The sequence below is a fragment of the Sturnus vulgaris genome, chromosome 18, assembly GCF_052056855.1.
Source record: "Sturnus vulgaris isolate bStuVul1 chromosome 18, bStuVul1.hap1, whole genome shotgun sequence".
Classification (NCBI taxonomy): Eukaryota; Metazoa; Chordata; class Aves; order Passeriformes; family Sturnidae; genus Sturnus; species Sturnus vulgaris.
Genome location: NC_142260.1, coordinates 10,949,176 through 10,975,837, shown reverse-complemented (window position 1 = coordinate 10,975,837; position 26,662 = coordinate 10,949,176). Strand labels below are relative to the sequence as shown.

At 41.0% G+C, this 26,662-nt stretch overlaps 1 protein-coding gene and 1 long non-coding RNA gene across 3 annotated transcripts in view; both read left to right on the top strand.

Annotated features, from left to right (window-relative positions):
• The first annotated feature begins 4,772 nt into the window (after positions 1 to 4,772).
• On the top strand, positions 4,773 to 16,001 carry LOC148221750 (uncharacterized). Its single transcript, XR_015807525.1, has 4 exons — positions 4,773 to 7,962; positions 10,469 to 10,550; positions 13,987 to 14,111; positions 14,691 to 16,001. It is a non-coding gene; the product is annotated as an uncharacterized LOC148221750 (long non-coding RNA).
• A 1,793-nt stretch (positions 16,002 to 17,794) lies between these two features.
• The window catches only part of HIPK3 (homeodomain interacting protein kinase 3), a 67,710-nt gene continuing 58,842 nt past the window's right edge, over positions 17,795 to 26,662 (top strand). Inside the window, exon 1 of one of the 2 annotated variants that reach the window (XM_088175269.1) lies at positions 17,795 to 17,901. The gene's annotated coding sequence lies outside the window, so the exon portion shown is untranslated. Of the gene's footprint in view, positions 17,902 to 18,465; positions 18,530 to 26,662 lie in introns of those variants that run through there. The other variant, XM_088175270.1, reaches the window with a different exon arrangement.

Sequence of the window (26,662 nt, the reverse complement as noted above, 5' to 3'; positions counted from 1 at the left end):
ATCAGGAATTTCTAGAGAGGCCTGGCGTGCTCCCACAGAAATTTTTCCGGTTCAAACTACTGACACATGGGTGGAAGAGAGAAAGAACACAACACGGGCAGGGCATTGCAGTGTAACCTTAAATTGCTCTGACCCTTCCCAAAGACTCAACACAGACAATTGTTGCTCGAGGAGCAGTGGAGACCAAAATATCCTCCTGCCACTAACCACTCCAGATTAGATAAGACAATGGATGTCATGGAGTAACCCTGATACAATAGAAGGATATTTACTTTATAGTGCCTGCATGGGAGCTGTTTTGGTCATAAACCCATGTCCCTCACTGCACCAGGATAGCTTGGCAGCCTCTCTGTGACTCAGTAGTGCTGTGCATTGGCTGAACTCAGAGGAAAAACTAGCCTGTGTCTTTGGAATCGTGCTCGCCTCTAACAAGTAGCATTGTTTTCTGTCGTGTACCACGACTGTGCTGCAGACAAATGAACACCAAAATAAAGATTTGGAGCACTGCTTTCGATGGAAAGGCAGACTCTGCCTGGATTTTGTGCATCAGGCAGTGTAAGAGCTACCAAGAGCATCGTGTACTCTTCACACAGCAAGTTAGCAAGAAAAAATGTATTAATTTCTCCAGCTAGGTATGTCCACCTGGGACAAATGCTACCAGGAAGGGAATAGCCAAGAGGACCAAGATGATTTAATTCCCCTTTACGTCTCTACAAGACACAGAAAGGAGGAGCTGCAATGCCTTCTATTCAAGTGGCAGGTCTTAGGAGTCTCTCCTCATTTCAGTGTAGCTGGTTTTGGTTTTGGTTTTGGTTTTGCTTTTTCTTTAAAATCCTGCTGTTCTTGAAAAATAAGTTCAGTTAATTGAGGATTTTCTTGGGCAACTGTTTTAGACAAAAAACAAAGCAGTGAACTTTAAAAACACAAAGACTGGAATTTAAACTAACCCAGTATTTATGATTATTTTGAGGTCCTTCAGATGTCTGACTCTAGTTTATAGGTAAATATCATGCTTTCACACATATTATTGTACCAACTACATCTAGGATAAAAGCTTGTAAAAGCACTACTTTTGCCCCCAGACCCCATGGGGTGGTATAGTATTTTACTACTGCAATGCCAAGAGGGTTTGGGTTGGGATTTTTTTGAGCATAATATTCATTAAATACTTAAGAAAGGTTTGATACTGCAAACTTAATCCCTGAAGATTATATGGGGAATTATTAGGCAGTGATTATTCACATAACTAAAAATTGTTCACGTGAAAACATTTTACATTAATAACATTTTTACAGTAATAAAATCATATAGCCTAAATATTGTAAGTTATTTGACATATAGGGAGTTCTGAATTAGACTGGGCTTTGTTAATAGAATACAGTTATTATCACTGCTGAGCTTTCCTACAATGTCTTTTGTAAATTTTCCCCCCTCCTGTCTCTTCCTTCTTTCAAAAGCCATAATCCTGGAATAGATGGTTTTGAAACTGAATTTTAAATTTCAGGCTTGTATAAACTAAGTGTCAGAGCCATTTCAGAAGCTTTGAATTCACTTTGGGTTATTCTGTGATCCAAAATATTATTCATTTAGTGCTTTGGAGTACAATTGTGATCAGAGAACACATTGTCAATGTTAATAAAATTGTGTTACCTAAACATTATCCATCCAGTTTTGAAATAGAGGAGGGATGGTGCCTGTATTACTTCACATAATCAAAAGAACACTTGTTAATTAGTAATTGAAATTTCCATTCCACATATACAAACCAGTGGAAATCTCAAAGATGCTTTTAATATACTTAGGGGTCCTGTTTGTCCATGTGCTGGTAGAACTATTGGGAATTCAAATCCATGCTGGTATATGAGAGTTCACTTTTTGTTGTAGTCACAAGACATTTTTAATGGATGACAATCTTTGAATTTTTTTTTTTTTAGGTAGGTATTACTGTTTGGAGCAGCTTGGGATTTAAGAAAACATTTTGTTTAATGTATATTGAATCTGTTTTCATTTTCAGAAGGCTGCTTGTCCCTTGCATGGCTTATTATAGTCTTGGTTGATTGAATGACATGAAGCATCCAGAAATTTTGAGTGAAGGTTACATTTAAAGGTGGTGCTGTCCTCTCATTTGCATATGCCAAACATTCTGCTTAATTGCTTGGGAGACAAAACTCTCTGTGTGCATCCCAAGAGTGAGTGTGACCCAGTCTGCAGGGAAGGGAAAGGAAGTTGTGCCTTGGATTGTCCCATCTTCAGCTCCACTGGCAAAGTGAAAGGAGCAAGGTGGTGGGAATTTTCCTCTTCTCTTGGCCTGTGATTGGAGAAAAATGTAGATTAAGCTTTCAATTTCTCTGGGAAGTAGGATACTAAGCAGCATTTCCCTGTGGTTGTTACAGAGTCCATGATTTGAACGAGAAGGAGGGTGGTGGGGACCCTCCCTGTTACCATTGCTGGGAACTTTGTAGTGATGCTGCTTTTTTTACTCAGGCTTTTTCTTTTTTTTTTCCTAGTGAGTTGTTACTTTGGTCAATATGCATTATTTTGTGCCACTAGCAAATACAGGTAAAAATAATTAGCATATAAGAACGATAAAAAGTTTTTGCCCATGAGGTACAACTTAAATTGCCTGGATTATCCAAAGAAAAGAGTGAGTACAAGCACTGATATGGCACTGGAGACTTTACTTGCCAATAACTTTATGTATCTCCTTCCACTTTCAAATATTAAAATTCAGGCTAAGAAAACCAGTATTAAATGGTTTTTTTGTTTGTTTAGTTGCCCTGGTTCATTTTGTGTTTTTCTCTAAGTTTTACATAAAGAAAAATCTATTTTAAAAGCTTTTTGAGAAGTCTTTGTCTTCCATCTGGCATGAAGAGCATTTCTGGAGGGGAGGGGAAAGAAACAGAGTACTGTCTGAGGTAAATTTGATAGTAGAAGATGGGATAAAACAAGAGGCACTTAGACTAATTTAATTAATGCCATGGTGGATTTAAGAATATGCTGTCCTCTACGAGCATAAACATAGATCAGTAGCTGAATTAAGGAAGCAGTATTAGACTGCACCTGTTGGGTTTCAAACTGAATTCAGACCTTGTTTCAGTGTTGCAGTTGGGACTGGCAGTTGCTGAAGGGATTAAATTATTTAAAGCCTTCAGCTGGCTAGTGTAGGCTAGCAGTAGCTTATAAAACACTTAATCTATTTTTTTAATCTCTTCATATGTTTGCTTTACTTAGACAGTAAAACTATACATGACACACACCTGCCACATTGTGAAGCGTCTTTGTCAGATATTTGACATTTATCAATTAGAGCAGCCTTTAAACTGTAGCCATTTGGGTTTCACTGACAATACACTTCTTGTTAGCCTGCACGTTTTCTTCAGTGAACTCAAACCCAAACATGAAGTATGCAGACATTCAAAAAGTCATTTTCCCACAATTTATTCTGAAAAAGATGTTCCCTTCTAAAGGCAAATGCTGCTTTCCAAATAATTAATGTTTATGTTACCTTTTGGGTTGTCTTTTAAAAGAGAAACAAACAGTTTGGAGCTCTGGAACTATTTTTGCAGTGCATTAGTTAACTGCTTACAGGATAGCAGAGTAAAGCAGTTCAAAAATAGGTGCTAGTGTTTAGCTTGTTACGTATCTCTTGTTTCTAGAAAGCCAAGAGTAAGTAATGGATAGCAGCAATATGGATTGCACAGAAAAGCCATTTGGATAGCTGTGCAACACAGGATTAGTTAGGCAAATCCTCTTAGGTTTGATAAGCCATTGCTTAGACCTACAGTTTATTTTGTTATTGGTTGCTCCTATTAATGTCTTCTTTCTGTCAGAGTTTATTACTCTGATTTCAGTTTTGCATCATACATTTCTGTGTCAAAGTGAAGTGCCACTTCCAACCTTGTGAGTGCAACTTAGAACCTTGCTAATGATAAGCAGAGAAATGCCTGGAGTCAATTCAAATCAATGCTGGCATCCTCTTAAGAGTCTTTTAAATAATGATCTTTTTATGTGGATAATTTCTGTTCAGCAACTGGTGTATGACATCTTTTTAATTTGGCCTTCAGTGTTAAGTTACAGGACAGGCAGGCATATGTGTCTGCTAATAAGGATGAGCAAATGCTAATTCATGGAGATGAGATGGTTTCTGCAGTATGCTCTTCATAAAAAGCATATGTTTTTGATATTTCTGGGCAACCTTTAATTTTTTTTTCTTCTTTATGACATTGCAAAACCGTAATTTTATTTCTGTAAAAGGGGTTTTTCTAGTACCATCAGTACAGAATAACTTCGCTGCTTGATCTCTGCTAGGCTGGGGTTTTTTTTTTTGATAATGTGTAGAATATACTTGAAAAATATAAGTATAAATTTGTCGTTTTGCTAATTAGTATTCACACTCTGTCTCAAACTTTTTAAAAACTAGAGAATGTGTCATTTTTCAGAAATAAGAAAAGAAAAAAAAAACAGAGGAGAAATAAAAATCCTTACTGGAAATAAGAAGTCTTAACCTTCTGCCCAAGAGACAGAGACTAAGAAGCAGAGACCTCAGGACTACAGCTGGGTGGGGGGAAATCTGCAAAAAGGCATGGGAAGAATTGGGCATTTCAGTGGGTGGTAATCAGAGTTTCATCAGCACTGGGATTTCATATTGTTAGACAATGCTTTGTACGTGTCAGGGCTCGTGGCTGCTGTGTGCATGGAGCACAAAATGTGGGAGAACACGGCTTCCAGTCCTCCTTGTTAGTCAGAATTTATTGCAAGTCTTTGTTCAGCAGTCATCTGAATATTGCTTCTTCTGTAAGGGGGTATTACATCTGAAATTCTCTTTCACCTTAAATGACCTGGGAAACTTTCAATGTCTGATTCATCTGGTGTGATCTATGAATTGGGTTAACCTCTGTCATGTCGCCAGACCAAAAAACCAAAATAAATCTGAATTATAGTAGAAATTTAACTGTGAGAGCACAATGCCCTTCAATAGAAAATGAATTGAATATCATAGCTGCTTGTAAAACCTGCAGGAAAACACAAAGCAGAACTCTGGCTGAAAGGGAAGAGTGGGGAGTGCACATGGCTGAGTGGTACCTTTGGGTTGGTGTGTGTGAAAGATGAGAATTATTCCAGTTTGCTCCAGTCTGACAAAGCCCTGGAGGCCAGTGCAATACAGAGTGTGCCCTGGCACACCTCTGTGCTGGAGGCTCTGGTGGCACAGGCACAAAACCTCCCTTGCCAGAGTCAGCTGCAATTACAGCACGCCAGGAGAAAGGGAAGGGTCTGAACATTTGTGTGGGCAGGAGGGAGGGCCCTGGAAGTGAAAAATAATCACACAGCCTAGGAGAATCATGTTCTTAATATAGGATAAAAAATTAGTGAATGCACTGAAATGTAATAATGTTAAATTTGTATAATGTTTATAGAGTTTAATACCATCTCATTCAAAGAAAACGAAAACCTTGCTGGTATTACTGCTGATTTTTTATTTCCTCACAGACCCCTACAGAGCACTATGATTTCCCTGAGCTGGAAAGCAAATTTCCTGGAAAGCTTTGTGATGGCAAGAAGAAGAATCTGATTTTACCACCATTTCTCTTTGACTCTTGGGCTGGTTTTCACCTGCTGGGACCATCAGGGGCCTGAAGTGACAGCACAGACACTGTGGACACATCCATGGGTGGCTTAGCTCTGCACTGGAACAGCCTCAGGGAGAGGAGATTCTGCAGGGATGGGCCTCAGGAGATAAACTCATCCCAAGAGCTTTAAAAATGAGGGAATGATGATCAGTGCAAGAGGAAACAGCTTAGCAACTTTTTAAAAAAATGATTTTGAATTTTTTTTAAAAACCAAACCACACAATTTGCAATAATTGCATATTCCCAATGCCAGGATGGGATTATATTTGTAAGGTTTTCTTAAAGAATAAAATATTCAGTGAGTTTTATTTTGATTAATATCTAGATTAAGTTCAGCAATTTCATAGTATTAACCATTACTTTCTGGAAATACTGATTAAACCTGGCTCTCTACTAAGAAAGACTGATTCAACTCAATTGGAAGAATTCATGAAAGTGTAATGATTTTGTAGGAATCTGTAATAAATAATGTCAACATGTTGCAATGTAATCAAACTGTTGCCTTTAAATCATGATTTTCTTCCAATGTACTTCAGCTCAATTATTTCTTTGGGCTGTCTTGGTGTGTCTTAGGTAGAAGAACCTTCCTACACGTGTCAAGGCAAACATTTTAGAGGATGTGTTATCCACCTTATTTTACATACTCATTAGCACCAATTAAGCAAGAATAGTATACAGAGAGACAAAATTATTTGAATTATTTATTTAGGCAAAATAACCCCATGGATTTCTCATTCTGATTTGTGGTAATGAATTCTTTTTAGGCAGCATTAGTGATATTCCCTGTGAAAGGTTACTTTTAATGGTATAATATATACTCTCTGGCTCAGACAGAATAATTTTCTGAGCAAATATTGATTTAGGATTAGAGTGAAAAATAGATCTCACTTTCTCATGTTAAACTAATTCCAAATTAAGATTTAAATTAAAAGGTTAGAAAGAGGTCTCAAAAATAAATCACTTTGGAGGCCTCACAACTTCATTATTGTTTGTCTAATAAACATCAAGCTTTAAAAATTATGCCCTGGATAGAAACTAAACGAAAATTATGATTCAGAAAGGAGCTTTGCCAAAGATGTTTTGATGAGGAAGTTTGATTCCACAGTCACTGAGTGAGTGTAATAAGGTACAAAAGGCAATGTAAAGTTGTTGTAAATAATGTAAATGCAAATGATATTAGAAATGACAGAGCTGAGTCTGCTGGACCAGAAGACATTTGTGAGGCTACTGTGGAAAATATGAGATACAATCACTGAAATGAAAGGTGGGAAAGGATAAATTCCTTTTTAAAAACCTTGCCCAGGTTGCTGCCATCAAGGTACTCCACCACTGATCAGAAATAAAGCCAGGAGATGCATTTTTTTCTTAGGTATAAAGCTTAACTTGAGGGACATGAGTTAACCAGCTCATTTTTAAGTATGACTTAGTGCAAAAGCTACAGACAGTGATTAAATTAGTTTTAAGTGCCTTACACTAAGAAGTACATTGTTAAAGAACTAGATAACTAGGCAATTTCCTTTTGTGTTTTTAATTAAAGATAATATTTTGTGCTTGGAAATGCAACACAAGGAAGTTAATTATTGAATTAAACTAGAGCTTTTCAGTATCATCTGCTGAGTGGAATGCTATTCTGCCTTAAAAGCCTCATATAAGCAGCTAAAGCAATCTTTCACACATGTAACAGATACAACTATTTAATAAAAAATGAACGAGAAGCTACTCATACCCTGCTGTGAAATAGTTATTAGTTTCTACTATAATACATGAATTTGATTCTCCTGAAGAAATGCATTTAAATGATAAAGAACGGTGGATGCCTGATTGTTATATTTCATGTGTTAAACCCAAAATATTTATACTGCTTTTAAGTTCAGGAGACAAATAGCTGTCATCATGCCAGGCCACGAAAAGCTGATTTTCGTGTCTTTATGATGGTGTGTAATGATGAGTGGAACCACACTAACAATCCAGGTTTGTTTAGGATTTTTTTTTAATACTTTTTTCATTAAATTGACATTTCCAAGGGCTCACTTTTGAGGGGGGGTGAATACATGTTTAAACAGTACTTGAAGAAATGGAAAATGTCCGAGTAAAATCTTGATCCCACCCACACTACTGATGCACTTTTTGAAGATTTCAGCGGGACTTGCATTATATTTCTTGAGCTTTACATGACACGCACATTTTTTATCTTTCAGGAGAAAAAAAAGTGTTGGCAGTCCTACAATAATGAATAAAACTGGCACTGGCAAAGTTTCTTCCTTCAGGAAATAAGGGCTGCTGAGGCAGGTGGGCAGCTGGTGCACTGGTGATGCTCCCCACAGTGCTGGCCAAGGTTGTCTCCTCTCGCCTTGAACTCTTTTCTCTCTGCATCCATCTGTCGTCTCTTGTCTGATACTTGCATAGCGAGCTCTGGAGGATTTCATTTGGAAGCCATCTTTGTGGTTTACATTTCTTATTTGATGGGTTCCTGACCATGAAATTCTGTCCATAATTTGGGCTACTTTGTTAATATTGCTGTCTCTATAGCTATTAAAATTAATGCTGATATTTCCCCTAAATGTTTGTTAGTAGTTTAATATAAGCACTGTGAGATATGGAGTAGTTACAACACATGAAGCAATAGGAGATAGTTCAATGAAAATAAAAATTCTATTATTATTCCAGCATTGATCTTAAGAGCTGTACACATAAGAAAATAAATAACATATTCAGTGTGCAAATTTTCTCCTTGAGTATTCAGTAATTTCTCCTTGAGTTTCTCCAAGCAATGACATCACTTCCACAGTCTGGGATGCTGCTTCCCACGACCTGTGCACGTCCTTTCCTGTTCTGTAATCTCTGCTAAAGCACAAGTCATAAACAAATGATTAAAAAGAGATATAAAAGTGGCTCCACGTGTGCACACAAAGTAGTGCTCAAAAATAAACACCTTAAAACACCAACAGTGTTTTAAAATAAATGGTGTGGCTTCTAATCTGCACACAGGCTGCTTGAAAAGCCCATACCTGTTGATTAAGTGATGCTTTTTCCTACTCTTTTCCATGCTTTAATTTTGAGGTGTTTCAGTCTCTGCCCTAATACTTGCCCTTTTAGTTATTACCTTCAGCTGCTTCTTGGTATTTTTGTGAAACATGAGTGACAGGTGATACATTTCCTCACAGGATGCACTTTTATCACATTTTGAGGATTATCCAGAATAAGAACTATCGATTATAGTGTCCACATTTCTGTAATTAAATATTAAATAGATTTATAAAGTGTATTTTTAATGAAAATGTCTACTCTCAGACTTGTATTTTTCATTTTAAAATTATTTTATTACATGCATGTAGAAAAATAATGAAGTCTATACAGATGTTTTTTGTCACTGAGGTACAAAAAGGATAAACTAATTTGCACGTATTAAATTGTTTTTTCAAGAATTGCTGTACTAATTTCCTTTGTAAGATATGGCACAAGAGGTATGAATAGAAGTACTTCAATCCCTGATAAATGTACTATTTATGTAACATGTACCAGTTCATTATCTTATTCTGAGATATGCAGTTTGTATTTTAAAAATAAAAATAAATCTGAAAATGATCTGGAGGTTCAGTGCATATATTAGAACTGTGGAAACTGTTTTTTAAGTCACCAGTATAGCCTTGAGAAAAATAACTTATTTATAGAAGGATCTCCAGTTTTCTTGAGACCTTCAGTTGAAGGAACATCTGAGACTGGAGCCATGGGCCTTTTCTTGTGCCTGTGTGTCCTGATGGCAATTTATCCATTCCTTGTGATTTCCTCCAAGAGAAAATCCAGCAGAATCATTGCAGTGCTGTTGCCAAACTCTGAGGATGCCATGAGAATTTTTGCATGTACACATGGAGTGAAATGTCCCCATGATCTCACCAGGCTCAGTCTTCCTGGGCTATTGGTAGTGTTGTGTGCTCTGCAGTTTCTGTCCTTTCCTTTTCTCACCTGCTGTATCTCCCAGCTGTTTGTTTTGGTGTTGAGCATGACATGATGTTTATGACCATGTTTTTATTTATGGATACCTGATTGCCATTTTTCTCTCCACTTTTCTCTCATCTTCTTTTCAGCATCAGATCATAAATGTCTAAGGCTGTACTCTGCTTCAGGAGTAGAGAGTGGTAATTTTATCAAAATATGATAAAGCCATAAAACCAACTGATTTCCTATCTACCTTCACACAAAATGTAATTAAAATATCACGTGGGTAAACATATTTTTGTGTATTTTACAGTAAAACGTTTAAAATTAAATTTGTGTCTGTAAGTGTCTGTAAGTCAGAAAACAACGTGAGTTTAACGTCTAACTAGCAAAGAGATGTTAAAAAAAAAAAGATTTTACTATCATCAAAACGCTTATAAACTGAAAATGCTGCAGGTGGAAGCAGCAGCAAGTGCACCTGCAGTTGGCTCAGCAGAAGCGTTACCTGATCTTGCCCTGCATTGTGTGCGGAGAGATGGCTCCGAGGTGCCGGGGCTTTGTGCGCCTGCTGCCATCGCTCCTGCCATGGGATACTCTCTGCCGAGTGTCTCATTACCAGCGGGGGACACGCTGTGTTTCACTGGGTCAAAACAATTCGTTAAACTACTGCTGAACATCACCTTTTCCTTTGCAAAGCATTTGGGCTGGTTAGGAACAGAAAAATGAAAAATAAGCACAAGTTTGGTAACCTTTGTAAGAATTCTATTAGAACATTTGCACCTCCGAATAAACACATTTATAGGAAAATATGTTCTTTACTAAAGAAGGAATTTTTTTCTTTATAATGGTTTGATCTGTTTTCATAACTCATGTAATTAATGTGACTTTTCTGTTGTTCATTCTAGGAGGAGAGTCTCTAATGTGGTAATTCAAACCCTTAGAAGATATTTTTAACTGCTTTATCATTAAGGATGTCTCATGGGGGAGGTGAGAAATAAGGATATCTGCTTTTAAAAGGTGGGAAAAGACATGGATAAATTGCTGATGTATTGAACTGTTAAGGGAGGGTGTAGGTGGACACTTGCAAGCCACGTGCACATTGACTGGGGTAAAACTGTAAAACTGCTTCTTGGGATTTGTGCCACAGGCAGATTAGTGACAGTGCAACAAAAGGGGTTTTTGTGCAGTTTGGGTTTCGTTTTTAGCTGCTGATAGCAAAGCCCTGCCTCAGTCCTCAGGTGCTTTCACAGTGAGGTTGGAGAGACCCAGGTAAGGAGGTCACCTTCCATTGAACTCTAAAACAGGCTTGGATGTGGTTCAGTGTCTGCCTGACTTAGAGCAGGCTCCACTCGGGTGTGCTGCAGCGTGGGGGACACTGGTGCATCTTGCATTAAAATAAAATTTGTCTTTGCCGTGGCAAAACATCAGCCTGGAGCAGCAGCCCGTTGAGCAGGCTGTTTACTCTGAAAGGCTTCGGGATGTGCAAAAGCACAGCCCCGGGAAGCTGCCTTGGTGTCAATGGCTTCCCTGGAGTCAGCAGAGCTGCTAATGAGCACCAGCTCACTGCAGTAATGCACGATTATGTTTTAATTCTGGAATTTGACTGCCCGCTTGTGTTTAATGACGTTTATTTGTAGGAATGATGCCTTTTGGAAAGTGAGGTCAGCTGGAGCATTTGTTGTGCTCTTTGTCTGTCTGCAGCCCTTGATCTTCCAATGTATCAGCCACTAAGGAGAGAAGTCATCACTCACCTGTAAAAATGAAATCATTGTACTATTAGTGGATGGTACTCTATGGGTATTCTTAAGTGTAGGGTGCTTATTGATGCTTATTTCAAAAGAACAGGGAAAAATGGTAATATTTGCTAATAAAGATTTTTTAAATTAGCACAGTATCATTGGAATTTTAGTTTTAAATATGCTTTTTATTTTAAAAAGTTATTTCTCTCCTCATAGAAAAAGTGTTTCAACGTTTTTTAAAACTTTTATGTAAAATAAATATTTTTCCAATGTTGGGATATCATTAAATTGGGAGTGGATTATCTCATTGTTTGCTGATTGCCTTGAATATTATAATTCTCAGTTGATATCAGATTCTCTCTATTTTCTATTGTAGTAGTCAGATATTGTAAAATATATTTGTCCTTGCCAAGCACCTCAAAAATAGAAACATGCTGTATTTTTGTACACATTTAACAATTATTAACCCTAACTTCCAATTCTTTTCCTGCTTGAGTGAGCATAAAAATGTAATTATTAAGTACACTTATGTGAAAGACACTCAGACACCACAAAGGCTACTGATTACATTAAAATAGCCAATTAGAATGACTCTTGCAAGAAAATTTACAGTGTCAAACTAGAAATGTCCATTATTGTGACACATTTCCTGAAGACAAACCCTTTCCTTGTGGATCTCCTAAGGTACACGAGTGAGGAATGATCCTCTTCTATGGCTCTAACAAAGAGTAAAACCAGACTGAAAATGAAAATACAGTCTGAAAAATACAATACCGTGATACCTTAGCATGTATGTGATCCAGTAAAGATATTTCAACCACCTCACAAAATATTGCATTTCATTCACTCTTTGCTAAAGAAAATATGTTAATATGAACAAGCTCTTAGCATAGTTTAAAACACAGCAATGAAGCATCTGTCAAATCTGTACCTACTGATGTAGCATGAACACAAGCAGAGGAATTAGTATCTCACAGTGTCCCTGAGCAAAATCATCTGTGACAATTAGCAGGGTGCCATATTTCTAAATTAGAGTTGTCCCAGTTAGCTGTTTCAACAACTGTGACACTGAAAAGGACAATAATGTTGAAAATAAATGATTTAAGGAAAAAAAAAGAGAGAGAGAGAGAAAAATTCTGTAAAAACTAAATTGAACTAGTAGGTATTTATGTAATTTCAAGATAAATTCATTATTTTTTTCTACTTACTTTTTTTTTCCTTTTGCCTTGTACATGAACATCACTTTTTTCTATTAAAGGTTGGACTCGATGATCTTGGAGGACTTTTCCAATTTTAATGATTCTATAGTGTAGTTATTCTGCCTTTCTGTGATGTGAAAAATTAGGGGATCAGTGTTTTAGTTTGGATGGGGAGTGCATTTCATCTCAAGTCAGCCAGCTTTTATCCACATGGTAACCAAAAAGATTCTAGATTCCTTCCAACATTTTCTTGGAATTACCATTTTAGTCACCCTGTCATTACCTTTAGATGCCAGACTAGTTTATTTCCTAAGAGTTACCATTACCTGGCAGAATTTGAAATAGCAATGTCAGGATGGTGCAGGAGGTCTCTTGGAACTGGCTTTTAAAGGCTGAGGAAGGAACAAGTAGAAAGACAGGCAATCTGAAGGATGCTTTAATCTGATTTTCTGCTTTGGAAGAGCCACAGTGGATCACTCCTCATGCATCCCTTGGGAGATGCACAGGGACCTGTGGGGGCTTTTTCTGAATCTTTCCAGAGGACCCAGGCTGTTGAATTTGTAAGTTAAACAGCAAACAATAAACAAATACTTTCCCCCACCTCTGCTGCACCTTGTTTTTTTATTTTTTTTTTCAGTCCTGCATTAAATCTGTGAAAAATAAAGTAGAACTAAAAGGTGAAATTTGTGCTTATTTTTGCAAATGTCTCAGTGTAAAATGCATAGAGAAATCTGTGTGTTTTTTAATTGAGGAAACACAATGCCTCTCAACTGACCTTCCAGTTGTTGCAAAAAGGAGCAAAGTGTATGCTTGCTTTAAATTTGAAAGTAATTTTCCATTTACACCCAGCAACAGAAGGTTGGATTTTGGATATATCTAACAAACATATCTATGGAGAGGGGAGATGGGAAACTTTGAATTGTATTTATCTGAATATGATGGTAATCAGTGGGAAGTGTAGATTTAAATTCTTATATTTCAAAAGAGCACTTTTTATGAGTTTAACTCTGATCCCTTTACATGTTTCCACAGGAATTTGGATCTCGAAAAATTTTGATTCAGATGCAGAATATCAAATGCTTGTTTCTCATAATACAAGTCATACTTAAGTGACAGTAACATCAATTTAAAAAATGCTTTATATAAGGAATTGTGAGGAAAAAAATACTTAATTTTGTCCAGTCTTATGTCTCTTTGGGAAGGATAAATACTCTAAGCATAAAATATTTTAGCCAATCTGCAAACCAGTAAATACTGTCATTTCAAATCCTATAATTTGAATCCATGAATTAATTCCCTGCTTAACAAATTACTAAATACTATGGGAAAGACTAAAGACTGTGGCCTGCAAGTTTTTTTAAAAAAAGAAAAATTTAAGTGGAACCTTTGCTTGTTCCAGCTGTGAAGGCCTGGAGACCTGCAGTGGTCACAACAACACATTGCCAGCCAGCTTCTGACTTGTTTTATTTCATAATTTCTACCCAGGAAACTCAGCTGAAGCCTGCCCAGCTCTGCCATGCAGGTGACAAGGAAAACTCTGCCTTCCTCTTTGTGTCAGCTCTGACAGCCTCTGAGTGTTTTCCTGACCCAAGAAAAGCCTTTTCTGCTGGGTGAGTTGAATCTGCTAAATGGGCTGTTCAGTGCCAGTGGAGAGCTATCAGATACTGGGAAAATTTAACTTAAAATTTTAACTTAAACGAGGCCAGTTCTGTCCCTTGTCACTGGGAGTGTGGCTTGCTGTTTCATGCAATTGCACCTATGTTATTAGGGACTGAGCTGGATGGAATTACAGCCCTGTGGTCTTGCCTTCTCCTGTCCTTATCTTTGTGGATTTGCTCTAAGGCAGAGCCTCATTCGGGACTCAAACCTGTTCAAAAATTAAGAGTCTAGCTGATACAAGCAACTCAAAAACTGATATGAACAACTCACACTGGCTGTAAAAAGTGTTTTGATGATACAGCTTATAGCAGTTTGACGAGTGAAACAAATTGTTCTAGCCAAAGCATTTTCAGTCTGCATCTACACTAGGGATTTTGATAACAAAAATAGCACAAAATGTCATTGGTAGCTGTTCTGCCAAAAGCTTCTAGCCTGTGTTTGTCCTCAGATCTTTTTGCTGCATAATAGATTACATCTGTTGGAAGTATCTTCTTCTTCTTCTAACTTCTGGGTTTTTTTTTTCCACTCAGAGCACTCACACCTAACTGGTGCTTATCCCGTGCAAAGGCTTCGAGACAAGGAGGAGCAGGAGCCCACGGAGGTGTGTGTTTCAATTCTGAGCTTCATAAATGAATCTAAATGACACGGGGCCTCCTTCCACTGAGTTACTTAAGCACTTTGAAACAAAACACTCCTCTCCCAACGCTATCGGGAGCCCACAGCACCGAGAGGTGTAACAGGAGTTTCCACATTAACCCCTCAGCTGCCTAGCAGCACAAATGCACACGCCATGACAAAATTAGGACAGGGAAGTGTTTGTTGTTTTCTAGGTGACAAAAAAAAGTAATGTGAGGGCTTCTCGGACACAGTCACATTTAACCTCTGATAGAAACGGTCATCAGAGTGTTTAAAGCTCGCTGATACATCTAATGCTGTTTTACTGTGCTTTGTGGGCACTTAAAAACTATTTTGTGGCCAAAGTAATCCCTAGGAGTCACTGCCAGAGGAGGTTCATCACTTCAGCTCTGGCCAGCCCTCGGTCCCAACGCTGAGGAAATGTGCAGTGGATGAAGAAACTTTTAATTGAAACAGCTCTCAAAGAAGGGAGCTTATTGAGGCAGCTTGGAAGGAAATAAGGACAAATTATGGATCTGCAGAGGGGTGCTGTGCTCCACAAAGGAACTGAAGGAGTTTCAAAGAGATTTGAGAGTTTGATTACAGGCTGGTGATACTCCTGTTGCAAGGTGAGTGGAAGTCTAGCTTGATCTAATTAGCAGAAACTGGAACATGAGGACAAGAACTGACAGGCTGGAATGTTTCAGGAGGTGCTGTCATTTAGCAAACGTGACCAACTCAAAAATCCAGTGAGACAACAGTGTGATAAGAGAGGTTAATGAGCCCAAAGTCATCCCTTCTTTTCTAAATCTAAATTAAAATCTGTTTCTGAAACTTGGTTAAAATTGTGCATATGTATCCGCGGAGCACTGGATTCATAATTTTGCCTGTTAGTAGAGGGTTGGGATCATTCAAATTTACAACTATATTTGGATTGTTTTGGTCATCAAACTGTAAGAAGGTACATGCTGAAACATGAGAAATTTGCTAGAAATAGAGCCTAAAAAAGGCTAGAAAAATTATGTTGAGACTCGTCAGTGAATCACAATTTGAGGTGATATGCACCAATTTAACTTTGCAGATGAAGTATGGATTGAATCAGCATATATTTAATGTGGGTTTTTTTTGCTAAGCCATTTTAGATTTTGTATGGTTAAGTAATCAACAAGAATGTTTATCAACATTTACTGTCTATTTATATGTTAATAAAATGTGTAGAAATAACTCTGTAGGATGTCATTTTTTAGGAGCTTGATTAATATTTCTAAAATTAGTAAGCAATAGATGTGATGAGCAGCTCTTGAGTGCTATAATTTACTACCATCGACACCCACCTATTTCTTCCCAAGCCCTAAATTATATGGCTCATTACTTACAAGACTGAGAATTGGTGGTGTTGTAGTAGTAAATCCAATGTTAGGTTTTAGCACTTCTGTACAATAAGTCTGGCTTCTCCAATTAATTAACTCAAATTCTGACTTCACCTCCTAACAATCTTTATTACAAGGATTGGTCCTAAGTAAAGGTTAAAATCAAGCAGACACGTGTTGAAAATACTGGAACAAGTAGTGAGAAAAAATAGCAGAGTACGTGTAGTTGTGCAAGTAAATAAAGAAATTCTTTGTTATTTTTGGCAAGAGGTGGAGAAGCATGTGATGTCCAGTTGTAGCTGTAGCCAAGGATTTATCTTGGGGCTAAATACTTTATAGGCAAACAGTGTAATTCCTTTTTCGCCCCACATCAGCTGAACACTATTTCGGTCAAGAATGCTGTTTGCAGAAGTTGACGAGTCCTACAACCAACCACTAATATTTAAGTGATGCATACTATTAGGGACACGTTATTACTGGGAGTGTATCCTGTTATTTCGTGAAGAGTTGAGCAAGGCAAAATGCTGAACTGTAATGCAGGATGCAAACTGATGAATACATTTGCTCCGTGCTGTTACCTCTATAGCTAGTGCTGTGTCTGATGGGCTCGGGCTAGCGTGGCAAGGACTGCTCGGACTGCTCGCCAGGGAAGGATGTCACACCAGATCTGGAAGGTTGGTGCTTCACAGCTATTGTCAGGGCTATCTGGGGAAGTCTTATAAGGCCAGAACGCCCATTTAAATGAGTTCACACGTTCATTCTCACCTTGCCATCTTCTAAGCTCCGTGTTTTGAGCCAGGCCTTTTTCCTGGCACCAGTTTGCTCATCGTTATGTACCGCGTGTATGTGTGAATGGTGTTACCGGAGCTGGCAGATAACGAGGTGGGAGGAAGAGCTCACGATTGGGGGAGCGGTGATTGGGACGGCGAGCACCGCAGGATTAACGGGGCTCGCCTCGGAGAGCCCCCGCAAAGCACGAGGTTGCCTTCCTCCAGGTAACGACAGACCGGGGCGGGCAGGGAGGAGAGTCTGCGGCAGGAGCATCTCAAACTGTCCCTCCCAGGACTGTCGGGGGGACCGTGAGCAGGCGCTGAGGTCTGAGCCGCTGCCGGGGGCGGCGAGGGCCACACAGCCGCCCCCGCGGCCGGCCGGTGCGGAGGGCAGGAGGAGCGAGCGGCGGAGCGGGGAGCGCGCTCCGAGCGAGCGCTGCCGGCGGGCGCGGGGCTGCGGCGCACGGCGGGGCCGGGCGGGGGCGCTGGCGGTGCCGCCGGGCCGGGCGGAGCGGCCGGGCGGCGGGAGCGCCCCGCAGGCTGCGCCCCGCGGGCTGGGCTGGGCGGGGGCCGGGGCGCGCCGGAGCGGGGCTCGGCCGGCGCCCCCTCCGCTGCGCTCGGCGGGGCCGCGGCCCGCCGCTCCAGGGCGATGGGCGGCGGCGGGCGCCGCTAGGCCGCCGCGGGCAGGGCGGAGGCGGGAGGAGGCGGGAGGCGGAGGAGGCGGCGGCCGGGGGCGGGTTGGGTCCCTCCCCGGGAAGATGAGGCGGAGGCCCGGTCTGTCGAGCGGGCTGAGCTGGGGCTCTTCCCTCGCAGCCGCCAGGACAAGATGGCAGCGGCCGAGGCGGCGGCGGCGGCAGCAGCAGCAGCGGCGGCGGGGCTGAGCGGCTGAGCCCGGCCGGAGCGGCGCTTCCCGGAGCGCTCCCGGACATGCCCAGGGCGGCGGCGGCAGCTCCAGCGCGGACGCCAGCGCGGCCCGACCCGTGAAGGTGAGCGGCCGGCGGCGAGCGGGGCCGGCCCCGGCGGGCGCGGAGCGGCGCTGCCTCCGCCGGCGGCGTTCGCACTCTGCCCGCCGGGGGCTCCGGGGCAGCCCCGACCCCCCCTGCCCGCGGCGGCGCCGCCGGCCTGGCCGAGCGCGGAGCGGGCAGCGCCGCTTCCCCTTCCCGCTGCCCTCGACGGCGCCTGCCCCGCCGCGTCTCCGAAGTTTCTCGTTCCCCGGCGCGGCCAGGCGCCCACCCCGAGCCGCCCCGGGTGCCGGGCGAGGCCGCCGCCGCCCGGCGGGGGAGGCGTGGCCGCCCCTCGCCCGCTGCCGGCGGCGCTGCCCCGCTCCCCTCCGGGCGCGCCGCCTCCTCCCGCGCCTTGTATGGGGCGGCGGGGCCGCCCGGGCCGCGGGGGGTCCCGGGGGTGGCGCCCGGGCGCGGCCGCGGCTCCTCCCGCCCCGGGTGCTGCTCGGCCGCCGCCGCCGCGCTGGCTCCTGGCAGTCCCGGCGGGACGCGACCCTCGCCCGCTGAGCCCCGAGGAGACACCCGCGCTGGGGGGGAAGCCGGGGCGGCAAATGGTGCCCAGGGCCGGTATCACTAACAGCAACTGGAAGGGAAGTGGACGCTTTAAAATTTGGTCAGTTCCCAAGAACGAGCTGTGTGAAAACAGAGGGGTTTGTTTGCTGGAGGCTTTGCCGTAATGGTTGCGGCAGGGATTGTGCGGGGTTTGTTCTGGATTCGTCGTGGTGTCAGTTGTAAAGCTGGCAGGTGCGTTTACGTGTGTTTAACGCTGTAAATAGGAAATAGTGATGAGTTTGTAAAAATTATTTTTATTCAAATCCAGCCCTCAGTCGTCAGTGTGATGTGCTTGCACGTATGTAATAAAGGGCTTTCTTTTGAGGCTATACTTCTGTTACTAACTGTTGCATCTGACTTAAAACGTCAGAAACTGCGATTGTTTCCTTTTTTGTTAACTTAGTTTTTAGGACTCCAGGGCTTGACTTGCCAGAAATTATGTGGCGCTCGGATGTTTCTGCGTTTTCCTGCTTGCGTATCGCCTTGTTTATTTCAGTTATTTTAGTGTCTTTAAATTGTGGGAAAATATGTTACTGTGAGTGACGATTACATTAGGTAAAGCTGCAGTTGTGGATAACAATGCATGTTTCGGTGGTTATTTTCTATCCAGTATTACCTCCCATGACATCGTTTGCAAAAAGTTTAGGCTCTGACTAATGTCACACCAAGTAGGAAAGCTCGGATGAACTGCGAGGACTTCCTTTGTGACATAATAATTCCATAACAGACTTAATTTGCTAGAGCTTTCTATAAACTAAGTTTAAAACACACGCGGCAACTGTCTAACAAGTGTGGCAGCCAGCAGAGAGATTAATTAAGCACCTGGAAAATAGGTCAATACTGTATTACGGAGCGGCATGGTGAGATGGCAAATAAATAGAGCAAAGTGTTAAGGCGGGCTTAGCGGGGAAAGCTGATGCCGGTGGGGACGCGTTATCTGCGCTTTGTGCCGCGGACCTTTTATGGTAGCGCGCAGCGAGGGGATGCTCGCAGCCCTGGCACACGGGGCTCGGGCTTCTCTCTGCCTCCACTCGCTCCGGGGGGCTGCTCTTGGAGCTGCTGCCTCAGGGTGTGGCATGGCTTGTGCTCGTAAATGTTTGGTTTTTTTTTTTTTTTTTTTTTTCGTGGATAAATTTGGCTGGGTGTTCTCGTTCTGGTTGTGGTGGTGTGTGGCTCTCCGGGCTTGGGGACGGTTTGTAATTGGACGGGTTCCATGAGCTGGAATAAAGTTTCATTGAAAAATTGCTCGGGAAGCTGCCCCTGCCCTGGGGTCTCTGCGGCACTTGTGATTTTTCTTTGTTTCAGGGTTTTTTTTGTGTTTGCATGTTTCCTCCCTCCTCTCTTTCAAACAACTACCTACAGAAACAGGGAAACGAGACCGGCTCCTGCATACCAAGATAACAGAGACAAAGACAGGGTGTGTGTGGGGAGGAGGACTGAGCTTGCAACTCATCCCACAGAACTAACTGATAGAAATGCTAGAATTTGCATGAGCTGTTTTTCTCCTTGTGCCCTCCAGTTTGTAGCAGTTGCTTCAAAACAAACGTTGTTTTGGAGGTGATTTTTCCAAAGCCTCTCTGTTGGATTGATCGTATCTGTTAAAGGGGATGGGAGGCTGAGCAGCACTTCCAGAGGCAGAGAGGGTTGGTTAGCTCACCAGAATTAACTGTGCTTAATTCTTGTGAAAACCCCAATCCAAAGGTGTAGGAATGTCAGGCTGTGTTTTTCCAGGCTCGTGTGTTTAGGTGTATATACTCCTCTTTGTATACTATTTCTAGGGATTGCACACTTCCTGTTTTTTAGAATAGTTCTCTTTTTACCTCTATAGGTTCTCTTTCTTGTATTTTCTCTTTTGCCACTGTGCTGATCGTGGCAACAAAGGCCCTTTTGACAAAGCAGAGCGTTTTGAAATGGGAATTTTGTAGTTGGCTTTCTTGTATGTGAGGGGGGAGAAGAGCAACGTTGGTAACGGGAACAGCACTGTCATTTGAGGCTGAATGTGTATTTTGGAGGAATGTTAAATACAGATGGAGAAATAGCTTTTAGTGGAGCTAAATGTTGCTGTTGCAGTGCAGGGTGTCGTGGCACACGAGTGCTGTGCACATACCGAACAGTTCCTGCAGGCAGTGCCGCTTTCTGCACACAACTTTGGGGAATAAAGCAGAGGACAGAGAGGCCTTCTTATATTTTTTTATTAGATCAGCCTTGGCTTTTCTGAACATATAAAATTATTTTCATTTGATCTGCAGAAGCATTGCAGCCGAATTAAATTGCTTTGACTGACAGAAGTGGGAGTTGGGTAGAGCAGGCCTGATAATCACCTGGTGATCCTTGGTCGAGGGAAGAAGAAATGTGGAAGTAGCCTGGTGGTGCTACCAACATTCCTCTGTCACGAGTTTGCTGTTGAATTTTGTGAAATAGTATCCACCTTTCAGACTTCAAAAAAGCTGGTACAATTTAGTGTTTTCCAAGTTCCTAAGTCACCAAAATATTCTGTTTCTTGAGATCCCTTCACTGACAATGAGAGGTGGAGTGGAAAATAATGTATTACCTAAAGTCCCATCGTATACTTAGCCAAAATAATGAGCTTTTCTTTCAAGATCTGTTAAAGGTATCTGAAACTGTATTTCAGAGCCCTGGCTGGGCTCAGCACAACCTCAAACATGGGGACAGGAGCGAGGATGAGCACTGACTGCCGTGTGTGCAGTGCACCTGAAATGACCGTGTAATTCTATTTAAAGCAACCTAAAATAACTGATGCTATGATATGGGTTAGTAATGGGTTACCTTTTCTGACTTCTACAGGCAGTGAACACCCTCTGTTTAACCTGAAATAACCTATAATGAAGGATAAAGCCTGGAAAATCCTGTTACCTGGTCTTGGCTTCCCCCGCCCCCCTTTAGAGCCTGTTTTAATTTAGAGCCTCTACCTCTTTTACAGAGTTTTAGAGAAATTGTAGCTTTGTTTTTCTTCAGAGTCACTGAGCTTTGAGTGACAGGTGAGCAGGGGAACAACATGTAGTTGTGAAAGTGGAATTTAGTTGGTGACTTTATTTGATAATGCAGTGTTCCTTACAGTCTAGGTTCTTCCCCCCAGTTCTTCAGTTGTTTTATTTCAATATAGTGAATGTTGAAAAAGATGGCAGGAGTTGGTGTGAATCTCAGTTTTAGATGCAGTTTGGGGATAATATTTGTAATGTTCTGTAGTATTTTTTTCATGGTATGTCAATTTTTGAGAGTGGGTAACTTTCTGACAAAAGGGAGTTAATCTCTGGTAGAGCAGTTGGGCTTGGAAAAGGAAGAAGAGCCAACAGTTTTTTAAGCAAGTCAACTCAAGTAGTTCAGTTCTGGGGGTTTTTTTCCCTTATGCTGAGACTTGGAGTCAATGTCATTTCAAAACACCTCTCTTAATATTAACTTTTACATATTTATTAGTTCCAGCGTTATGTAAATTTTTGTTCAGTCTTTTTTACGTTATATCTTCAGAAAAATATTATAAAATTATTCCTTTTTGTAAGTAAGAAATAGAATCCTTTCCCCCACTTTTCTCCAGCTCTCGTATGTTCTACAGTATTTGGGTATAACAGGAAAATGCTAAGTTTGAGTTCCAAAACAGAGCAATAAAATAAGATGCAGTCAAGCATTCAAAGACAAAACAGACATAAGAAATATTTTCCTATCTTTTAGGATGATCAAAGTTACAGCAGCTCCCAATATTAAAAAAGTAATTGGATTCTTATGTGCAGAGAACTCTTTTTGCATGTTAGGAGGGGCACTCCCGTCAAAAAAGCTATCTGTAAAATCAGTAATCTTAAACTTACGCTTTTCATTCTTGCTGAAATATTTTAACAGTTCTGGAAAAAAATTTTAGTGCTTTTTAAAGCATGTTACAAATTGAGTACACATAACATTTTTAATGTAAAAAGTCTGTTATTGCCAAATGAAAGTGTCTTTTTATTTGTATGAACATCACTTGCTGGATACATGTGCTGCTGTAGTAGCCATGCGTTTAGAATAAGCGCTGGAAAACTTCTGGGCAAGGAAGCTCAGGTGCTGAGTCCCATAAACAGCCTTGAAAGAGGAGGTTTTGGAGATGATTGGAGATGCCCATGGCCATTTTTCCAGGCCTGTTGGGTTTCATAATCCTCAGGTGTGAGTGTGCTGTGCTCTCCTCTGTTCTGGAGGCTGAGCTGCTCTGGGTCACCACACTCCACTCTGCTGTTCTTTGTGTGACCAGGACACTAAACTTCCAAGGAACTTAAATTGCTGGGTGAGGCAAGATTTTTATCATGACAAGCAGCCACCAGTACCTGAGAAAACCTGCTTTGGGTTATTTTAGGAGTTTTGCTTTAGTTTTGCTCGACTCTAGGTTGTGAACTGTGAGATGGATCTCCTCGCCTTGTGCTGACCTCATCTTGCAGTGGTGAAGTGAGATGGCAAAACTGGTCCCTGGGCAGGAAAAGGTGCCAGGAGAGCAACTTCAGCTGGGGCTGCAAAAAGGGGTGCAGCTGTGCTTTGTGTGGGGCTGGAGTGTCCTCATTGCAAAGATGTTTGCTGCTTTTATTAGCGTGACCAGATCCCTGCAGGGCTGCTCCCTGGGGTCTCTGGGTGGCAGCTGGCATCTGGACCTCTCCCTGTTCCTGCTGCAATAGTGTGAAACAAGAAGAGCCTGCCTGCAGAGAGGACCCGCTGCAGGCTCCAGGGCTGCATGAGCAAGCTCACCCATAAAGGCAAAAATGCAGGGAGAAAACTACTCCAATACCAATAATCATTAGAAATTTTATAAGGGAGGAAATGAAGTTTTTCTTACTGCTGATCTAAGTTCCCATTGGAAGACACATTGGAATACCTACTAGTATCAGGTATCCATAAGAGTATTTATATACACAATTCTTTCTAAAGCTTTATTAATTTACTTTTCCAAAAGTAATTTACTGTTTCATATGTAGATAGAATTAATGCTTCTTCTTTTGTGTTTCCACAGTCTCAGCATATTTACTGCTTTGTTTTGGTCCTTTGTCAGCATTTAAAAAAAATGCTATGTTAACTGGTACCAAATTCCACTAGTTTAAATAAAATATGTTAATTTTTTCCCCTCTTTCCTATGGTGCAGGTATTTTTTTTTTTGTGGGCACAACTTATACAATTGCCAGGAAGATTTTTAGTTGTTTCTTGTAAGATGCCTTTCTGCCTTTTTGACTAAAGTTGTTCGTGTGCATCATTGTCTTGACAACATCTTCCTCGTGTTTTTCCTAGAAACTTTGGTCATCTGCTACTTCTTTCCCCTTTCCTTTCAACTCTTCCTTTTTTTTTTTTTTTTTGTTTTTAACTATTGGACCTGGTTGCTTGTCTACAATCTGTGTATCTGCGTGTTCCAGTTGAGAAGTTTTTTCCACAGCTTACTTTTGAAGATTTATAGGGATTATATGTGAGTAGAAAAGGTACTCAGATAATCTTTAATTTTCAGCATTTGAATCTATTAAGTACAAGAATTTTGGTGTTTGAGATCTTGTGAAGTCCTTCAGAAAGAGCCAGATTTGTTCCTAAGAGGAGAAAAAGGCTCTTTGTCTCCTCTTTCCTTTTAATACGAACTTACTTTGTGATTCACAGAATTAGTTGATATTCAGCCTAATAAGAGTGGATTGCTTTCATGAGATACTAAAAAGTGATTTTAAAAACTTTTCTTTATGGCTTTTGCAATGGAGCTGTGGGTTGGCTTTTTCCTTTGGACTGTGTGAGCTCTGAGCCCAGCAAGAGGACAAAGTTTTCCCAAGAAATGCTTTGGGAGCTCTTTGTGACGAATGCTGTCTGAGACTAAATGTGTTTTTAAAACTCTGTGGCAGAGGTGTCCAAACATTCTTTTGAAGATTAAAACAAGAGTGGCTGTTAAAAGTTTATTTATCCTACAAGTGGAAAGATTATTAAACATGGAAGGGAATACAACAGAGAAAAAATGTATGCACATTTATCAGTATTATTATGGCCTCCAGGTAGTGGGTCATATGCTGCATGTAATCTTGTCTTTTTTTTTTTTTCATATGCTTTCTGGGTAGTTAAATCAATAAGTCCCTTTGCATAGGGGAGGGGGGGGGGGGAAATTTCTTGCCCTGGTAGCTTTGGGAAACATTATAATGTGGGTTATTACAGTTATTGATTCATTAGGAGACAGAAGGCTGATCCTTCTGTGAGAGAGAATGGATTTCTAATGCACCGATATTTACCTGTAGGAAATACTGCTTCTTCCCCATCCTTAGAAAGATGAAAGAAGTGATAAATGCCTTTTCCCTCTATTTTTTTCTTTACTGTTCTACGTATGTCATGTCTAATTTATACAGCTGTTTTTAGTAAGCAACCAATGCTATTTTCATGATGATGTTGTTTACAAGGAAAGAAAAACACCTGTTATATAAAAGCAGAATATTCTAACCACTTTTAAATAACAAATTTGTATTATGGGAAAAATCCTGGAATTTCATAGAGGTTTTTTTCTGTCTGTGTATGTATAAAAATCCCTTCCAAACATGTGCTTACTCTGTGTGTGTGTTTACCTCAGTCTGTATATGTTTGAAAGTTGTTACTGGGCGTAGCTGTGGCAACTGAGCTGAAAACTGCAGCAGAAAAAGATCAATCAAGAAAAGTGTGTTGGATTAGGTGCCTTAATTATTTTACAGTTGAGTCGATTTTAAAACACATAGAGGCTTAAGTTCTTATTTGCTCTTGGCATTTTTATTGCAGAGGAAGTTGAATATGCTCTAGGTGTGCTGTCATGACAACTCGGTAACCACTTGATAATGACATTCTTATTGGTCCTCTTGGAAGAGGGACTGGTTTTTCCAAGTATTTGGGCAAAGATTTAACTCAAATATTACTTACTACCAGCTAGTTCTCAATATGTAGGAAAACAATTTATTCGCCTCTTTGGTACAGGAGAGCCTGATTTGCAAATTTTTGCATTGCATGTCATACTCAATGAGCTCGACAGGTTTTTTTTGTGTGGGTGCTGCTGCAGACTTAATGTGCAGGTCCTGTGGGGAGAGCAGGAATTTTGTGTTGTTATTGGTGGGGTTTTTTGTTTTGTTTTTTTGTTGCTTGTTTGCTTTTGTTTGGGGTTTGTTTTTGTCCAGGTGAAAATCTTTTTTTTTTTTTTAGTGAGTGGGAGAAAGCTAATTTTGGATTAATTTCCTCCTCGCTGAGTAGTTGAGAGGACTTGATGAACTCTGTGTAGGTAGAACCCCCTTCATGTGTGTATAGATGTGCTGCCAGACATTCTGTGAAGGTGAAGTGGCAACAAACATCTAAATGTATATTTTTACAGGAGCTGCATTTGATATTGTCTAAAGCTATTCTACAGTGAAACTTCTAAATAAATTGCTTAGCTGGGTTGGTCCATTTCTAGTTGTAATAAAAGCCCAGCATTCTAAAAAATGCAAAATTAAGCAATTACATAAAATAAAATGACTGGAAATAAGAAAGTACTAAGAAGGAATTTTTTTTTTTTTAAAACAGTGACATTTGAACACATGATATACCAACAGGCAGTTTGAGCTAATCCTCTCTATCGAATTTTATTTCTGCTTTAGGGAAGGTAGCAAAATCTTTTGGAAATACTTAGGGCAATGGAAAAAGTGTCCTGCCTGTGTGCTTGCCTCGGTTCCTGGTGCTGCCCTGGAGGGTGGCAGCAGCATTTTGAGCAGATCCTTCAGCACTCCCGTCGTGCAGGAGGTGTGGGCTCTCCTAAACCCCACTGCTAGGGACTTTTATTTGAGTGTGCCTACTGTTTCCAGGTTCAGAAAGAATTAGTGTTCTGAAAGCAGGGATTGGCTGGTGGAAATGTGCTGTTTGTGTGGATGGTGGCACATTCTCATTTGGAGGGCATGTTCTCTCTGGGGGCTGCTGGCCAATGCTGCCCTGCTTGTGTGCTTGCTTTCCAGTTGCATGAGTTGCCCGGAAGAAAAAGAAATGCTTCAAGTATTGTTTCATTTATCTTTTCAGCTATGATTGCAGTCATATTGGTATCACAAGATTTAACTTTTGATATTCGTGGAAAATATGAATAAAGCAATTGTATTCTCGAGTACTGCTACTGGCGCTATGGCAGCGTTGAGTCATAGCAGTTCACTCTGATATTTTATGTAAAATATGTTTGTGCTCAGTGTATGGCGTCAGTTCTGTTTCCAAGTATCCAGACAATGGT